At 33.9% G+C, this 17,509-nt stretch overlaps 1 protein-coding gene across 1 annotated transcript in view; it reads right to left on the reverse strand.

Annotated features, from left to right (window-relative positions):
* LOC111094784 (protein C-ets-1-like) overlaps positions 1 to 17,509 on the reverse strand; it is a 79,277-nt gene that overhangs the window by 32,099 nt on the left and 29,669 nt on the right. The window contains 1 exon segment of the mRNA XM_038587822.1: positions 2,654 to 2,758. The gene's annotated coding sequence lies outside the window, so the exon portion shown is untranslated.

Below are 17,509 nucleotides of genomic sequence, written 5' to 3' on the forward strand. Positions count from 1 at the left end.
GACAGTCTCTTCAATAAAAGGTGCTGGGAAAATTGGACATCCACATGTAGAAGAATGAAACTAGACCACTCTCTTTCACCATACACAAAGATAAAATCAAAATGGATGAAAGATCTAAATGTGAGACAAGATTCCATCCAAATCCTAGAGGAGAACACAGGCAACACCCTTTTTGAACTCAGCCACAGTAACTTCTTGCAAGATACATCCATGAAGGCAAAAGAAACAAAAGCAAAAATAAACTATTGGGATTTCATCAAGATAAGCTTTTGCACAGCAAAGGATACAGTCAACAAAACTAAAAGACAACCTACAGAATGGGAGAAGATATTTGCAAATGACCTATCAGATAAAGGGCTAGTTTCCAAGATCTATAAAGAACTTATTAAACTCAACAGCAAAGAAACAAACAATTCAATCATGAAATTGGCAAAAGACCTGAAGAGAAATCTCACAGAGGAAGACATAGACATGGCCAACATGCACATGAGAAAATGCTCTGCATCACTTGCCATCAGGGAAATACAAATCAAAACCACAATGAACTGCCACCTCACACCAGTGAGAATGGGGAAAATTAACAAGACAGGAAACCACAAATGTTGGAGAGGATGCAGAGAAAAGGGAACCCTCTTACACTGTTGGTGGGAATGTGAACTGGTGCAGCCACTCCGGAAAACTGTGTGGAGGTTCCTCAAAGAGTTAAAAATATACCTGCCCTAGACCCAGCAATTGCACTGTTGGGGATTTACCCCAAAGATACAGATGCAGTGAAACGCCGGGACACCTGCACCCCGATGTTTGTAGCAGCAATGTCCACAATAGCCAAACTGTGGAAGGAGCCTCGGTGTCCATCGAAAGATGAGTAGATAAAGAAGATGTGGTTTATGTATACAATGGAATATTTCTCAGCCATTAGAAATGACAAATACCCACCATTTGCTTTCAGGTGGATGGAACTGGAGGGTATTATGCTGAGTGAAATAAGTCAATCGGAGAAGGACAAACATTATATGTTCTCATTCATTTGGTGAATATGTGGAAGGGGAGGAAGGCGGGGGTGGGGGTGAATATCCATGTGCATTGATTTTCCCAGATCTTTAAAAAAGTATCATATGCTTTCCCTTTGCACTAGTGATTGTACTAAATGGAGAAAACTCTTTCTGTAGATATTTATTATTAATAACATCATAAATATTTTTTTACATAAAGGTTAGCACCCAGAAAAAACAAATCTAGAAAAAAGACAAAGAAAACCACAGCAGTACTTAAGCACCCTTCCTAGTATTTTATCCCATTTTCTTTTCCTTTCCCCTGTTAAACCCTCCAGTCACCTGGCAGTAACGGAAATGAACATAAAATAGGTTTCCTCATATTTGTCTTTCTTTGCTTGTCAATTAAAAATGGATATGGATAAAAAAGCAATATTTCATTGCATCACAGATTTGATATAATACCTGAACAATAATGAGCTTTATCTTGACATTCACATTTGAAACAAATACCATCATCTGAAATGCTTTTTATGAAGCATGTGTCTTTAAAAACTTAAAAAAAAACTTTAATAGTGTTTTATAATGTTGGAGCTGATTAGTAGTTAGATTTTGTTGCTCTCACAGCCTACTGAGGGAGACAAGCTTAATGACTGATATAACAAAAGCATGCAAAATGTGCTATGTGAGCAGAGAGGAATGAGCCATAATTCAGTTATGTACTTTAAAAATGATAAAAATTAGTCTATCAGAGATAACGTTATGATCAACATATTATTTGACTTGAGTTTACTATTAAAAAGGAGTATAGTAACTTATTCACAATAGAGGTAGGGGCCAGAAAGTTTCATAGTCCTTTTATTTTTTTTCCTTTTTTTTTTTCCACAGTCCTTTTAAATGTTCATTATAACCACTTTGTAATTAGGTGTTTTTGTCTGCATGATCTTTTGCTAGACACTAAAGGGAGATATCCATTAGTTATGGTTCTTGGTTTTAATTGTTTGAATTTTAAGTGATAAAATCAACAGACACTCATGGGGTTAGGTAATGTGAACATATCAATAAATAGATGAAAATGTACATATATCCTTTCACTTTTATCTGAGGAGGATGAAATGAGATGGTAGACGGCAGTCAGTAGAAGTGATGTGTTTTAATCTTGCAAATGTTAATCAAACTAGGTAATTTATTCTCTTTATTTATAGGAATTTACAATCAGGAAGTCCAAGATAAAACTGCCTAGAGGAGAAATGAAAATAACAGTGGCTTTCTTGATGAATGGCAGCTTATTTTTACCTGCACACATGGTTATAGGAAAGGTCTAAAAATTTAAAGGATATACAATGAGATTACAGCATTCCTATAACCTCACTTAGAATATTGTGTTTAGTTCTGGCTACCATATTAAAAAAAAAGATGTAGCATTTGAAAAGGGGAATTAGGTTGACCTTGGGGCTGCAAGGTATGAGCCGTGAAGACAGTATAGAATCCTGAATTTCTGTAACCTTTAAAGAGCACAGGTTGAAGAAGATTTAATTGAAAATAAACTCACTTCAATATACATATAGATAGATAATGTCGACTTTGTTTTTTATTACAACACCGATTATTGTAAAAGAGATGTGTAAAATTTAATAGAAATGAAACTTGCCAAAACAGACCTCTGTACTCGTCAGCGTTCTAAGTCCATCTTTCTGTAGCATGTAAGTAGAATAATGTTCTATTAATTTCCTCTATGAAATAAAATGTCTTCAGTCAGTGTTTTTCTGAAACATAGAAAGGATATACCCTTAGCTGAATACCACTAACAGACATTCCAATAACTATAAATCAAAGGAAAAATAGTATGTATTAGGAGTGGCAACTAAGTTGCAATTGCCACTAATTTCTCAGAGGAATTTCATTTTAATCTACTTATATTTTAGGAAGATAGTCAGCAACTTAGGAATCAGAGAACCATGGGGTATTTGAGTTATGATGGGCCACAGAGGTCAATTTGTCCAATCCTGGCTTTACAAATTAGGATACTCGGATGTAAGAACAGGAAAGTCATTTGTTCATGGGCACACAGGTAGTTAATTGCATAGTTGAGACTAATACCGAGGTATTCTTATGCCTTGTTCATTGTTCTTTCTGTTAACACTATTGCTTCCAGAATAGGTGGTTATTTGAAATCATTTATAACGTGGTTTCATGCAAGTTTGAGAGTAACTTTTCATGGAAACAAAGTCATAAACTCAGAGTTCTCCTTTGCTCTATTTTATACTCTATTTTCATGTTAATTTAGGCTTCCAATCATATTAATGTTAGCTTTAGACTTTTTTTTTTCTTTTTGCACATGACCCTTCTTTTTGATTCTCATATCTATCTACTTGGTCATTTCATGCCGAGAACATTGCAGTAAACTCCTATCTGGTCTTACCTCCAAACTTTTTTGTAACAATTCATCCTGCACATCCTGTCAGTTGCAATTTCCTGAAGTGTTTTTGCCCTCTTTCTGTCTCTGTTTTTCAAAACCTATCTTCAAGACTCAAATCAATTTCACTCTTCTATAATGATTTAGTGACCACTTCAGGTAAAATGGATATTTTCATCTAAATTCTTATAGCACTTAGTTTATATCACCCATGCATTCAACATTTGTTCATCAGATATTCTTGAGTGCCTACTCTATGCCAAGAAGTTGGGTGGTTTACCATTCACAGACTTTCAATGTAACAATTTGGAACTATGACTTATCAGTCTTTTTTAGACTGAAATATTCTTGATATTAGGAATCATGCTTGAAAAATCTTTGTATTCTACGTAGTCCATAGCAAAGAGGCTTTTGTGCATAGTTGATGATCAGTAAATATTTGTGGAATATTTAAATAAGAAGCTGCTTTTTGGGCCTGGGTGGTTCAGCGGTTGGGTGTCTGCCTTCAGCTCAGGGTGTGATCCCGGGATCGGGGATCGAGTCCCATGTTGCACTCCTTGCAGGGAGCCTGCTTCTTCCTCTACCTGTGTCTCCGCCTCTCTCTCTCTCTCTCTGTGTGTGTGTCTCGTGAATAAGTAAATAAAATCTTTAAAAGAAAAAGAAGCTGCTTTTCATAGGATAAAGAGATAAATGTGGCCTCTATGGGATCAGCAAACAAACTGTTAGATATCAATTATAAGCATGTTTGAAGAGCTTCCTTTAACTCTTAAAAGAAGCTGTTTTTTCACATATCATGAAGTGACAAGATGATCAAGGAAAAAAGTTTGATACATTTTAGTCATATTTTAGTCATATTCTGATAGATAAATATTGTCAACAACAAAAAGTGGAAGAGCATGGACTGAGATTTAAAACACTTCAGTTTCAGTCTTAGATATATAAAAGTGAGACAATATTTCAAACCCACTTCACACACAGAATAGTTGTACTCCATTGCTTAATATTTTTATTTTTTATTTTTATTTTTTATTTTATTTATTTTTTTGCTTAATAAAGAATAAATACTCCATTAACTATAAAACTATGTAACAGTAAGATGTTATTATTTAATATAAGAAAGATATTGTTGGGGATCCCTGGGTGGCGCAGCGGTTTGGCGCCAGCCTTTGGCCCAGGGCGCGATCCTGGAGACCCGGGATCGAATCCCACGTCGGGCTCCCGGTGCATGGAGCCTGCTTCTCTCTCTGCCTGTGTCTCTGCCTCTCTGTGTGTGTGTGTGTGTGTGTGTGACTATCATAAATAAAAAATAAAAAAAGAAAGATATTGTTGAACAAAAGATTTTAGACACATAAATGAGTTAGATCTAGTTTTTCAAAAGGTAACCATTTGTAATTTTAAGTAACTGCCTCTGGTGTCTTGATGGGAAAAGAACATGCTTTGCATTTTATTTTATTTTATTTTATTATTTTATTTTTTGACAGTGGAGTGGTCCTTGTTAGGGATTAAGTCAGGGGATGAAAAGTAAGGGATTTAACAGACCTTCAAGTAAGTAACCCTCTTCATTCCCACTCCTGCCATTTAGTAAAACGTTGAGAGTGTATCTAGGCCAAGATTCCTTTGCTTTTAATCCTGCTTGATTGTCTTCATCTGTACTACACCAAACCAGATAGGATTACCAAGAATGATTAATTGGCAAATGAACTCATATTCTTAGAAACGGCTTAGCTGAGTTCTACTCACAGAACTGTCAGCATTTTACATCCAATTTAAGCTTCACGAAACAAGCCAAATGTTTTTTTTTTAAGTTAAGTTATAATTAAAATAAAATTTTAGAATATTTTTCTCTAGGAATAATTTTAAAATGAATCTATATTTTTTATCCATCAATAATTCAGTATACTTGATGCCATCAACTGAGTTTGGATTCATGAAGTTTCTGATCAACTTTAGGTACTCCGTGAAGGTTTATTCAGATTCTAAAGCACCATGGCTATCCTTATATAATTAAGCATCCTCATCAGTGATGAAAATTGTGCTGTATAGTGGAAATTATTTCTTAGAATATGTTTTATGAAAATAAACTTGAATACTCTACAGTGATAAATTTGAGTGAGTTAATTGTCCCTTCACATAGCCATCATTCATCATCAATTATTTGACAAATATTTACTGGGTGCCCATTCTGTGCCACCATCTTCCTTAGGTTTTGGAGTGAAACAGTGGACAACAACCTTAAACCCATTGTTATATGGAGATTGTGTGTTCCTAGGGAAGATAGATCTAAAACAAGTAAATAGGGCAGCCCCGGTGGCGCAGTGGTTTAGCGCCACCTGCAGCCCAGGGCGTGATCCTGGAGACCCTGGATCGAGTCCCGCGTTGGGCTTCCTGCATGGAGCCCGCTTCTCCCTCCGCCTGTGTCTCTGTCTCTGTCTCTGTCTCTCTCTGAATGAATAAATAAATAACTCTTTAAACAAGTAAATAGATAAAATATTTACACATTGTTATAAATACTATTAAGGAAGCACCTTTTAATAATTCAAAATTGGAGGCTACTACTAAGTTCTCTACATAGGCAGCACACTATTTAGATAGTGGGTCAGCTTACTATCATCTAAGTGTATTATCAAACCATCAAACTTAAAGCTAACTAGAAGCTGGTAAAGAAGTAATTGTGTCCAGTCCTCAAAGGTTTTAATAAATGTTTTCTTTGGCTTCTGGAACATTTCTTTAGTGCTTTCTGTGAGTCATTCTGAACATACAATAATAAGACATGATCATCAACTAGATGACATGATGTATTACTAGTATTCAGTGTTTAAAAAAGCCCTTATAAAAGGCTAGCTAGAACCCCATACAGATCAAAGGACAATATTCAAAGGGTCACTCTGTGTCTTTAGTCAAACCTACAAACATGGATAGCAAGATTATAAGGAAAAAATTTTCCAACAGAAATATTATGGACAAAGATGCCAAAACATTAAGGGATTTAAAATGTATGAAGATTCTGAGGTATGTTCATAGTTTTATACAATAAGTTATTCAGGTAGTTTATCTAATAATTCATTTGTGTGACTGATATTTACTGAGGTTGAGTAAGTGGAAATATATTATTGAAAAACCTATTTGAAATGCATCTATAGTACCACTAAAAATATTTAGTTTGTCTCCTTGATGGGACATATATTGTGCATAGAAAATATAATTATTACTGTTTTGTGAGAAGAGCGTGTTAATCTCATTTTTTATGATCATTGCCATGAAAAACACATATTCTGAACTATAATTCTATTTCTGAGATTCTTTATTATTGTAGGACATATGAGAAATATCATTGAATCTACTGAGACTCTACAGACTGGATTGACAAAGTTCTGTTTGTATAAAGGATCATCTGTCAGATACAATTGGCATAGTCTTCCATTCCTTAAATTATATTGGCAGCCTTTGTTAATACAATGTATATCCTGAAGCTCCCTTTTGTACAAATTCTAAAAGTGCCATAGGCTTGTTTATCTTTATTCTTACCTCATCCCATATTATTTTTTTCTTTTTCTTGTTTCTTTAGACTCTGATTTTACATCTCACTGACTTTTAAAAGAGTCAAGATGATGCATCAAAGTCTTTCAGAAGAAGCAGATATTTAATATGACCAAGGGTTTTGTTATTCCCAAGTAGTACTAGGAGAAATAAATTTCTGAATGGAGGAAAATGGTCAGTTCTAATTGTTTGGGCTTTGAATCATAAGAATGTGTTTTTGGAGAATTAAGTGAATCAGAGTTTGTTTGGATGTCTTCTGGAAACTTAACTAAGCCTAAATATCCAGGCCTTTATTTTTAAACTTTTATATTGAAATATTTTTTCAGTCCATTTTTTTAACCTACATGCTTGTAAAAAAATTGGAATTCCTAAAAAGATTAAATAGCTTTATATCTGCTGCTGTGGAGCAAGAGTTGACATATAAGATGAATAAAGTTATTAGCTAAGAGAGTGAGAAAAGCTCCCTAATAGCTCCAACAGTGGAAATACAACAGCTAATATGATTCAATCATGTCTCAAAAGAGAACCTAAAGATGTTTCACCAACACATATTTGCTGGCCATTTGTACTCTACAGCTGAAGTTTTGGGGAGGGACAGAGCATTGTTTGACTTATGTCCTATTTATTTGTTACATTTATTCCCAGTCAATATTTTATTTATTGTATTGGGCCAGAAAAAGAAGTTACGTGACTAAAAGATCTTGTATGTGTAAGGAATAGTTAAAGCCTGATTTAGTAGCTCCCAAAATTTGACAGTATATACCAGATTAACAGATGACTCCTATTTCAAAGCATAAGAAACATTTCTTTCTAAGTTTATTGAACTATAATTGACAGAATTGTATATAAGGTATACAATAATTTCACAAGGTATACACATATTGAAGCATAGGAAACATGCTATTGATTTGTTAGATTTTAAATATATGATATGGCTACTACTCTGATTGAATTAGAAGATTTCTCTGAGTATAATCAGTTTCTTATTGAATATTTTCATTTAACACGACTCACTTTAGGTATTTTTTTTTTTTGCCTATGGAAACTAGTAAAATGGTTCTACTTCAAAAGTTAAAGGTTGTCTTTCCTCATTAAAGAAAGTGCATATGACTTTTTAGGTAGATAAATAATCTAGCACTTTAAATAGTGTATACATATATGGAAATTTCCAGACATCTCATAGTTTCTATGAGGAAATTGACTAATATTTGAAGTAAATTATATACACAAACTTTAAAATAGTGGCCATAAAACTCAAATTCCTACTGGAACCAGGGAGATAATATAAATTAATTTAGAGGGCCACATATAAGATTATAGGACATCGTGGGACCATAATTCTGTAGGGGACAGAGGAGTACACGCTCTGTCTATGGGTAACCATTGCTTTTCTACTTCATCTAATTTTGTTAAGCCAGTAAATATGTGGGACTAGATCTTTTGGAAAGTCTTTTTTTTTTTTTAGAGAATCTATTGGAAATTCAGATTTTATATAAAATTCTCAGATTTTCATAGCTTTGGGCAGACCAAATGCAACACATTTGGCAGCCTTGGTTTCCCGTTTGCAGCCTTTTCTTCAAAAGCAGTGTGGTATAGAAAAAGCACTTGCTTAGAGATCAAGGGAGACACCGATCTTGTCTTATTTCTTTTACTATCTAAATGTGTAGCACATCTGTCTACTTTATTATGTTCCCATGAGAATAAAACAGATATGATCATCTTTGAGGGAGAGTTCAAAAAGTTGTTCCCTGATATATAGTAGAGGAAGCAGGGTGATGAATTCAGGGACAATATCTTGAATTAGGAGTCAGGGACTTCTGGCATTAATTTTCTATGTATAGTTGGCCAAAAAAGTTGAACATCTCAGGGGTTAATTTTCTCAGCTGTCAAATGGTGGTGGGTAGTAAAGTACAGCAGTTCAGACTCCCAGTATATCATGTAGAAAAAAGAACTGGCTTCACTACTAATTGAAGGGATAGAAATAAATGGCTCCCTCTTATCTTTCCTTCTACTAACCACCAGCACTTTACTTTTCTTTAGAGTCCAGTTTCAAATCCATTGGAGTATATCATATCAAAGAGATGACCATATCTGTAAAATGCTCTGTTTTAAGTAATTTTGAATAATCAGTGAATGTAACACTTTATTTAGTTACCCTCATTAGAGGTAGGACTTACTATGTGATATTTGATAGTGAATTTTCAATTTATCTTCAAAGGACTAAAAAACTTAAATCCAATGATTCTGTGAGTCCTTTTTTTCTAAAGATTTTATATATTTATTCATGAGAGACAGAGAGAGAGACAGAGAGAGAGAGAGAGAGAGAGAGAGGCAGAGACACAGGCAGAGGGAGAAGCAGGCTCCATGTAGGGAGCTTGCCACGGGACTTGATCCCAGGTCACCAGGATCACGCCCTGGGCTGAAGGTGGTGCTAAACCGCTGAGCCACCCAGGCTGCCCAAATCTGATGATTCTGTGAGTTCTTAACTGGATTTCTCACTTTGTGATATTATGTTGCCTCTTGTCATGTGTTTTGTATGCTGTTTCTCAATTGTCAAATGTGATTCTGTGCTCTGAGTTTAGGTTTCAAAAGTATGAATTCCATATCTCTACTAAACTGACTCCAATCAGGGAAGGGTAATGGGTAGCAATCATTGCCATTAACTTTGTTGCCTTGCACCCACACACTACAAGTTAGAAGAATCAAAGTATGAAAATGTATTTATCAGTAGTACAGGATAAAAATGATCTCAACAAATTTAAAACATTCATTAAACTCTTAAGTCTCAGCCAATGCAGAATCAACTTCTAGTCATAACCTATATGTGAGGGAGGGAGAGTCTTTGGTGTTCTGATGCTGTCCAGTAATGTTGATGATTGGAGCTAGTAAGCTTTGTAGATACCCTTACTACTTATCTTTGTATGTTGTAGGACCTTGGTTGGTAATAGTTCTATTGGCTGTACTGGTATATTGAGTATAGTGTCTGGCCCATTGTTCTCGAACATGTGTAACCCCATTTCGTTAGTATTTTCATAAGAATGTGGTCATATGTATATTTCAGCAATAAAGATAAGTTCTAGTGAATCCTAGGTCCTTTATGCATGATTTTAATTTTACAGCCAGACGTACAAGTGAGGAGAGGCAGCAAAAAGGTAATTTCAGGAGACTAAGAGATATTAGAGGGGGATACAAAGCATTCTAGGCCAAGTCCATGAAACTCAGATGAGAGCTGCTTTATACTGAGCTGATAATATTTGTAGCATCATCTGCTTGTTCAATGAAATTTTCCTATGTTGATTACTTGGCAAAGTATAAGGAAATGTAAATGGACACACAGAATGAGCAAATTCAGAAGTATAGAAGTCACATTTTATTTTGAATGTCAAAAATAAAGTGTATGTATTTAACTTGTAATCCCTAAGTCCTAGAGCCATAGTTAATGTTAAGCAGTATTGTAAAAGACATTCTCACACTTGGCAAGAAATGAAACAATTTTTAAAGTCAAGTAAAGTCTTAATTTTTAAGGAAGTTTTAATTTCTTAATAAAAGAACCATAAATTCATGGGCATTATATATTTATTGGATAATTATAACAAGAATGTTTTAATATTTGTTAATTTTAAAGTATAAAAAATAACCTATGAATCTCAGGTCATAGAAGATTTAAATGGTTTTTGAACTTAGTGTATTATGTGTATATGGTAACAGCCAAAACAGTTCTATTGAGTGTAGAAAGTTTTCTACAAATAGAAAAGTGAGGGAATCTCTGGTAAAAGGAAAAATGAGTGCTCTAATCCAGTAATATGAGGTCCACTGAATTAAGAAAGTGCACATTATTATTGATTTGGTATGCATGAGTATATTTTACGTTAAGAAAGTGTCATTTTGGAATGCCTAATGGCTCAGTTGGTTAAGCTTCCAACTCTTAATTTCAGCTCAGGTCATGAGATCAAGCCCTGAGACAGGCTCCACACCCAGCATAGAGCCTGCTTGAGATTCTCTTTACTGCTCCTCCACCCCACCTCCCAAACCTTTCTCTCTTTCTCCAAAAATAAATAAATAAATAAATAAATAAATAAATAAATAAATAAATAAATAAATATCGTTTCAAAATAGTTGGAGTGAGTGATCTATAAAGCAAAATCAAATAGTTCTAAAAGTCAGGCAACAGAACATAAGAATAGGTGAAACAGAGTTTCGCCTTCCTTCACTCCCACCTGTTTTTCCTAACCCCAGATACATATTTGCATTTGTGATTTATTTAGAAATCTTTCTACAAAGTTTTAAGCAGAAAATCAATTACCTTTCAAAACAAGCAAATGACAAAAATACTTTTTTCAATTTAATTTTTAAAATTTCCAATAATATAACATACAGTGTTAGTTTCAGGTGTACAATATAGTGACTCAACAATTCTATATTCAGTGCCCATTACCATAAATGTAATCCTAATCCCCTTCACCTATTTCACCCATTCTTCCACCCACCTGCCCTCTGGTAACCATCTGCTCTTAGTTAAGAGTCTATCCTTTTCTCTCTTTTTTTGTTCATTTGTTCTGTTTCTTAAATTCTACATATGAGTGAAATCATGTGATATTTATCTTTCCCTGACTGACTTTCTGAAAGGAGATTTAACAAAAATGCTACTGCAAGAGATTACAGAGGAGTGATGAACCAACCATATATATTTGGAGTGGCCATTATGGTGAGGCTTCTGTTTCTGTACTACTAATAAGTGCACCAAAGCTCAAAAGAGCCAAATTACAGTCCTTATAGATTTTTAAAGAATGTTGTTGTTTTTTTTAATGTACTTATTTTTTCAGTCTTAATTTTAATTAGAGTATACTTAACATACAGTGTTTATTAGATTCGGTGTACAATAGTGATTCAACCATTTTATACATAACTCAGGACTCATCAGGATAAGTGTACTCTTAAATCTCTTCACCTAATTTCACCCATCCCCCCACCAACCTCCCCTATGGTAGCCAACAGTTCATTTTCTATAGTTAATAGTTTAGGTTTTTTTTCTCTCTTTTTCTTTGTTCATTTCTTTTGTTTCTTAAATTCCACATATGAATGAAATCATATGTTATTTGTCTTTCTCTGGTTGAGTTATTTCACTTGGCATTATATCCTCTAGATCCAACCACATTGTTTCAAATGGCAAGATTTTATTCTCTTTTATGATTGAGCACTATACTGTTGTATAGTTTATCCATTCCTCTATTGATGGATACTTGTGTTGCTTCAATAATTTGGCTATTGTAAATAATGCTGCAGTATACATAGGGGTGTGTATACCTTTTTGAATTAGTGTTTTTGTATTCTTTGGGTAAATGCCAAGCAGTGGAATTACTGGATCTGGGGTAATACTATTTTTAATATTTTGAGAAACCTCCATACTTTTTCCACAGTGACTGTAGCAGTTTTAATTCCTACTAATACAAGTGTTCTTATTTCTCCATATCCTCACCAACACCTGTTGTTTCTCGTGTTGTTGATTTTAGCCATTCTGACAGATATTAGATGATATCTCATCATGGTTTTTGATATGCATTTCCTTGATGATGAGTGATTTTGAGCATCTTTTCATGTGTCTGTTGGCCATCTGGATGCCTTCTTCGGAGAAATGTGTTTCATGTCTTTTGTCCATTTTTTAATTTGGATTATTTGTTTTTGAGTGTTGAGTTTTATGAATTCTTTATATATTTTGGATACTAACCCTTTATTAGATTTTTCACTTGCAAATATCTTCTCTCATTTTGTAGTTTGCCTTTTAGTTTTGTTGAATGTTTCTTTGCTGTGCAGAAACTTGTTATTTCAACGTAGTATCAATAGTTTATTTTTTTTTTTATTTCCCTTGCCTCAAGAGACGTATCTAGAAAAATGTTGCTATGGCCAGGGTCAGGGAATTTATAGCCTGTGCTCTCTTCTAGGATTTTTATGATTCAGAACTCCCATTGAGGTCTTGCATCCATTTTGAGTTTATTTTTGTGTATGGTATAAGAAAGTGGTTCAGTTACATTCTTTGCATATTGCTGTCCTGTTTTCCTAACACCATTTGGCTTTTTCCATTGCATACATTTGCCTCCTTTGTCAAAGATTAATTGGCCATGAAATTTTGGGTTTATTTCTGAGCTCTCTATTCCATTCTGTTGATGTATGTATCTATTTTTGTGCCAGTGCATATTATTTAGGTTACTACAGCTTTGTACTATATCTTGAAATCTGAGATTGTGATATTTCCAGTATTGTTCTTTTTCAAATTGCTTTTGCTATTCGGGGTCTTTTTTGGTCCATACAAATTTTAGGATTGTTCTAGTTCTGTGAAAAATGTTGTTGGTATTTTGGGAGTGCATTAAATCTATAGCTTGGTTGAATAGTATAAGCATTTTAATAATGTCTGTTCTCCCAATTCATGCTCATGGAATATATTTCCATTTCTGTCATTTTCAATTTCTTTCATCAGTGTTTTATAATTTTCAGAATACAGGTCTTTCACCTCCTTGGTTAAGTTTAATTCCTTGGTATTTTATTCTTTTTGGTACAAATGTAAATAGGATTATTTCCTTAACTTCTCTTTCTTTCATTATTAGTGTACAAAAATGCAACCTATTTCTGTATATTCACTTTGTATCTTGCAACCTTACTGAACTCATTTATCAGTTCTAGTAGTTTCTTTGAGGGAGTCTTTAGGGTTTTCTATATATAGTATCATGTTATCTGCAAATAGAGAAAGTTCTACTTTTTCCTTGCTGATTTGGATGCCTTTTATTTTTCTTTGTCTGATTTTTGTGGCTAGGACTACCAGTACTATGTCGAATACAAATGTGGGCATATTGTCTTTTTCCTGACCTTAGGTGAAAAACTCTTATTTTTCACCATTGTGTATGATGATTAGCTGTGGCTTTTTCATATAAGACCCTTATTACATTGAGGTATGTTCCCTCTATACCTATTTTGTTGCATATTTTTCATCATTAATAGATGTGAAACACTTTTTCTGCATCTATTGAAATGCTGACAAATAAAGGAAAACAAATAAAAATTGGTTTTTAGCCTTTCTCTTATTGATGTAACATATCACATTGATTGATTTGTGACTATTCAACCATCTTTGTAACCCAGGAACAAATACCACTCAATTGAGTTATATGATTTTTTAAGTGTATTATTGGACTTGGTTTACTAACGTTTTTCTCAGGATTTTGCATGTATATTCATTGGGGATATTGGCCTATAGCTCTCTTTATCTGGTTTTGGTATTAGAATAATGGTGGTCTCATAGAATGAATTTGGAAGCTTTCTTTTCTATTTTTTGGAATAATTAAAGAAGAATAGGTACTAACTCCTATTTATATGTTTGGTAGAATTTAACAGTGAAGCCATCTGGTTCTGGACTTTTATTTGTTGAGAGTTTTTTGATTACTGATTCAATTTCACTACTAATAATTGCCTGTTCAGATTTTCTATTTCTCCCTAATTCAGTTTTGGAAGGTCATATGCTTTTAGCAATTTATTTGTTTCCTTTAGGCTGTACAATTTGTCAGCATATAATTTTTTATTATCTTAACCCTTTGTTTCTCTGTAGTGTTGGGTATTATTTTTCGTCTTTAATTTCTGATTTTGAGTACTCTCTTCTTTTTTCATTTTTTTCTTTCTTTTTTTGTGGTTGTTTTTGATGAGTCTAGCTAAAGGATTATCAATTTTGTTGATCTTTTCAAAGAACTAGCTCCTGGTTTTGGTGGTCTGTTCTACTTCTTTGTTTCCTATTTCTTTTATTTTGCTGTACTGTTTATTTTCTTTCTTTCTACTGTTTTGGGGGTGTTGTTCTTCTTTTTCTAGCTCCTTTAGGTTTAAGATTAGATTGTTTATTTGAGATTTTTCTTGCTTCTTGTGGTAGGCTTATATTGCTATAAACTTCCCTCTTAGAACCATTATTGTTGCATCTGGAGTTGTTCTGATAATTGTATTTTCATTTTTATATCTTTCTATGTACTTTTTAATTTTTCTTTTATTTCTTGGTTGACTCATTCATTGTTTAGTAGCATGCTATTTAACCTCCATGTATTTGTGTTCTTTCCAGGTTTTTTTCTTGTGACTGATTTCTAGTTCCATAACATTGTCATTGGAAAAGACACTTGATATGACTTTGATCATTTTTAATTTGCTGAGATGGTTTTGTGGCCTAATATGTGATACATTCTGGAAAATGTTCCATGTGCACTTGAAAAGATTATGTATTCTGTTATTTTGGGATGGAACCTTCTGAATATCTCTGTTAGATCCATCTGGTCCAATGTATCATTCAAAGCTACTGTTTCCTTGTTGATTCTCTGTTTGAATAATCTGTCCATTGATGTAAGTGGGGCATTAAAATATCCTAGTATTGTATTATTATTAATTACACCCTTTATGCTTGTTATCAGCTGCTTTATGTATTTGGGTGCTCCCATATTGGATTATAAATATCTATAATTGCTATATCTTTCTGTTGGGTTCTTCTTTTTATGATTATGTAGTGTCCTTCTTTTCTCATTAAGGTATTTGTTTTAAAGTCTATTCTGTCTGATATAAGCATTACTACCCCCCACTTTTATTCACTTGATATTTTTCCATCCCTTCACTTGTAAACTGCATGTGTCTTTAAGTTTGAAATGAATCTGTTGGAAGTATATATATGGGTTTTGCTTTTTTATCCATTTTTTAACTGTCTTTTGATGGTGCATATAGTCAACTAACTTTCAAAGTCATTATGGATAGGTATGTATTTATTGCTATTTTGTTACCTATTTTTGTAGTTTCTCTTCTCTTTGTCTCTTCTTTCATGATTTACTGACATTTTTTTGATATACTTGGCTTCCTTTCTCATTATTTTTTGCCTATTATCAGTTTTTGATTTGTGGTTACCATTAGGCTTGTGCATAGCATCTTATGCATATAACAATCTATATTAAGTTGATGGTTGCTTAAGTTTGAATCCATTCTAAAAGCTCTACATTTTTACTCCTTCCCCAAACATTTCAGATATATGGTGTCATACATTATATCCTTTTATTTTGTGAATCCTTTGACTGATTTTTAAAGCTATAATTAATTTAATAGTTTTGTGCTTCCTCCTTTTATTACTCCTGCTTGAGGTTTCCTTTCTACTCAGAGTCCTCTTTAACATTTCTTGTAAGGCTGGTTTAGCAGTGATGAATTCATTTAACTTTTGTTTGTCTGAGAAACTCTATGTCTCTTCCTCTGTTCTGATGATAGCCTTGCTGAATACAGTATTCTTGGCTGCAGGTTTTGTTTTCTTTCAGCACATGAATATATCATGCCATTCCTTTTAAGCCTGAACAATTTCTGCTGAAAAACCAGCTTATAGCCTTATGGAGTTTCCTGTGTATGTAATGTTTTCTTTTCTCTTTCTGCTTTTAAATTTCTCTCTTATCACTGTGTTTTGTCATTTTATAGTGTGTCTTTTTCTTTTTTTTTGTAAGTGTGTCTTGGTGTGGATCTTGGTGTGGATATCCTTGGGTTGATTTTATTGGGGATTCTCTGTGTCTCTTGGATCTGGAAATTTTCAGCTATTATTTCTACAAATACATTTCCTGCCCCCTTTTCTCTCTCTTCTCTTTATGGGGTCCCTATAATAATAATGTTTTTATGCTTCATGGTGTCACTTGTTCCCCAAATCTACTTTCATTTATTATTATTATTTTTTGCTCTCTCACATTCAGCTTGATTGCTTTCTTCAACTCTATCCTCCAGGTCACTGGTCGGTTCTGCTTTCCTTAGTCTGGACTTTATTCCTTCTAGTGTATATTTAATATCAGTTATTGACTTCTTCATTTTTGATTCGTTCTTTTTCATGTTTTTTCTTTTTGTTAAGGGTCTCACTGAGGCTCTACACTCTTTTTTTATTTTTTATTTTATTTTTTAAATAATAAATTTATTTTATATTGGTGTTCAATTTGCCAACATACAGAATAACACCCAGTGCTCCTCCCGTCAAGTGCCCCCCTCAGTGCCCATACCCATTCACCCCCACTCCCCACCCTCCTCCCCTTCAACCACCCCTAGTTCGTTTCCCAGAGTTAGGAGTCTTCATGTTCTGTCTTCCTTTCTGATAATTCCTACCCATTTTTTTCTCCCTTCCCTTCTATTTCCTTTCAATATTATTTATATTCCCCAAATGAATAGAACATATAATGTTTGTCCTCCTCCGATTGACTTATTTCACTCAGCATAATACCCTCCAGTTCCATCCACCTTGAAGCAAATGGTGGGTATTTTTCATTTCTAATGGCTAAGTAATATTCCATTGTATGCATAAACCAAATCTTCTTTATCCATTCATCTTTCAATGGACACCGAGGCTCCTTCAAAAGTTTGGCGGTTGTGGACATTGCTGCTATAAACATCGGGGTGCAGGTGTCCTGGCGTTTCATTGCATCTGTATCTTTGGGGTAAATCCCCAAAGTGCAATTGCTGGGTCGTAGGGCAGGTCTATTTTTACCTCTTTGAGGAACCTCCACACAGTTTTCCAGAGTGGCTGCACCAGTTCACATTC

This window comes from Canis lupus, chromosome X (assembly GCF_011100685.1).
Source record: "Canis lupus familiaris isolate Mischka breed German Shepherd chromosome X, alternate assembly UU_Cfam_GSD_1.0, whole genome shotgun sequence".
Taxonomy (NCBI): domain Eukaryota; kingdom Metazoa; phylum Chordata; class Mammalia; order Carnivora; family Canidae; genus Canis; species Canis lupus.